Here is a 3,053-nt window from a genome sequence, read left to right on the forward strand (position 1 = left end):
ATCATACAGGATAATGGAGAGATTGAACAGGATGTAAATCATAGGATCCAAGCAGGTTGGTCAAAATGGCGGAGTGCATCTGGTTTTATATGCAATAAAAAGTGTCTTTAAAACTTAAAGGTAAATTCTATCGCACCGCTATAAGACTAGTTATGTTATATGGTACGGAGTGTTGGACGGCTAAAGTGGAGCACGAACATAAGCTGAGTGTGGCAGAGATGAAGATGTTGAGATGGATGAGTGGTCATACGCGATTGGATAAAATAAGGAATGAAGATATAAGGGAGAGAGTTGGAGTAGCACCCATTGTGGAAAAGATGGTTGAATCGCGTCTCAGGTGGTTTGGACATGTGAGAAGAAGACCGATAGAACATCCAGTCAGGAGGGAGGATGAGATGGAAGATGGACAAAGGACGAAAGGCAGAGGAAGACCTAAGAAGACCATCCATGAGGTGGTCAAATGAGATCTATATGTAAACGACCTCTCTGTAGACATGATACATGACAGAGCACAATGACGTCGTTTGATTCATGTAGTCGACTCCACTTAGTGGGACAAGGCTTTGTTGTTGTTGTTGATGTTGATGGCCTATGATCGTCTTTTATGACATGTGATCGTCTTTTATGGCTAAGTAAATTTTTTTATGCCATGCCCTGTGATCATCTATACATATTGATGACTAATTTTTTTTATGATTTTTCTATGCAATACAAGCAACCCATTCTTCTTTTTCTTATTTATTTTGACTACGTAACTCATTCATTAATAATTGTTTTGTTTGTAATTCTTTAAAAATTTGGCAAAGCACTGCAAACACGTTATTTAATAATTTTTTATTGCTTATAATTTATATTTAGAGTAAACTATTATTTTTATCCATAAAAATTGAAAATGCTCACATAACTACTCATAGAAGATAAAAATTACCGTTTATATCCATAAAAAATTAACTTTTGCAAGCAAAAGTATTCAAACCATAAATAATTATATAAAATTCCAAAACTATCATTGATGAGTCTCATCCTCTTTCATTCTTCATCTATAGTCGTGAACCACCATTGCGGCACCATCATCATCTCTCTCTCTCTCTCTCTCTCTCTCTCTCTCTCTCACGCGCACGCACGCACGCACGCGCGCACGCACGCACACACACCCCAGTCGTGTTCCTTCTCCTCCATCTTCTTCAATCGTCCTCTCTCTCTTTCTCTCCCTCATCTTCGCACTTTTGTCCTTGCTCTTCTCTCCCTATTGATATTTTTCTCTTCTCTGTCGTTCTTTTCTCTCTTTTGTGCATTAATAGTGGTTCCTCCTTTTATCGTCGCGAGCTCCATATTCTCCTCTCCTCTTCTTCTTCGGGAGGTTTCTGGCTTCAGTAAGTAGCAATTTTGAGTCCTCTATTTTCTGCAACCACAATTTCTTCAGCGTTGAGTTCTTTCCTTTTCCAAACGTCGTATCTTCATCTTCTTCTTCCCTCGGCGTCATTGCTCTCTTCTCCTCCTAGCAATGCGTCTTCGTCATCTTCTCCTCCCAGTGTCGCCTGAATTAGTGTTCTGTGTTATTTGCAATGAAAATGGAGATCTGAAATCTGAGAAATTGACAATTTTTTAGTGAAGGTTCTAGAAAATTAGGGTTTTATTTTGAATCTATGCATGTTCTATTCTTCGATTTGATCTGAGTTTGTTCTTTTTTGTGATTTTAAAGAAGATAGTAGATGGACTATGTTGATGTTCAAGAGGTAAGAGAATCTAGCAATGTAAGAAAGAGAGAGAGAGTAGGAATTAGATCTAAATCATGATTTAATAACAATTAATCCAAATCATCCAAATCATGATAAAATAATTTAAAAGTCAATCATGTAATTTTTATTCTTAGCTTATTTTATTATAGTTGTTACGTGGCTAATGTGAGATTGGTGAATTGGTTTTGAAGAATTGGCCCAAACGTCGAAATCTCCGACTTNATCTAGCAATGTAAGAAAGAGAGAGAGAGTAGGAATTAGATCTAAATCATGATTTAATAACAATTAAAAAAGAGGATCCAAATCATGATAAAATAATTTAAAAGTCAATCATGTAATTTTTATTCTTAGCTTATTTTATTATAGTTGTTACGTGGCTAATGTGAGATTGGTGAATTGGTTTTGAAGAATTGGCCCAAACGTCGAAAAGGAGGTGGTCTCCGACTTGGTTTGCGTTTGGAAGCTGCGGTCCGACTTGTGTATGTGAAAGAATGGGGGTGGTCCGATATCTAAGTCAGCAAATATGTAAACAGGTTTAGAGAGTATTGGAATTTCGAGATATCTGAGGGGTGTCAGTGTATTTATAGTGGTGATCCAATAACCACCGTTGGTGTAGTTCCACCTTTTAAGGTGGATAACCGTCCCTTTATTTTAGGGTAGTTGATTTTATATTTCTAAATATTAAATATATAAAAAAAATTTAAAAGTTGTTGTTATAATATTAAAATACGTCTCTAAAGCATGTGATAGTTAAATCTTATTATTTCAGTGCCTTCAACGAAACATAGAAGAGAAACGAGGCTTAGAAAGTTAGAATTCAACAATTATCCAAAAAGATGATTCAACTAGGTAACTTGTTATTAAAAGAAACGAATGCTATAGATTATATTTTATTTGCATACAGATATGTTATTGTCATTAATCATACATATGCATATTTTGAATATACAATTCCTTTTAAGCATGTGTTTAGAAATAATTCTTTTGTTCATTATATTTGAATCCATCATTCCACATCTTATTAAGTGATAAGAAAAAACAAGTAATAAATTAAACAGAACTGGTTACGTGGTTATTATTATGACTATTTTTCTTTTTCTGGTCACGATTCACGATTGTGAATTTTCATTCAAAGCTATTGTAAATAACAAATTGAAATAAATACTGAAAAAGGAAAACAGCTAGACAATGTGGACGTTGGGTTTTGAGCATCTATAGAATCAGCTTCTAATTGGCCTTTATCCCTTACGTGTCAAATACCCTTTCACATACCCTGTATAAAATAAAAATTAAAAATTCAAGTGAATAATTAGA

This window comes from Arachis ipaensis, chromosome B03, assembly GCF_000816755.2.
Source record: "Arachis ipaensis cultivar K30076 chromosome B03, Araip1.1, whole genome shotgun sequence".
Taxonomy (NCBI): domain Eukaryota; kingdom Viridiplantae; phylum Streptophyta; class Magnoliopsida; order Fabales; family Fabaceae; genus Arachis; species Arachis ipaensis.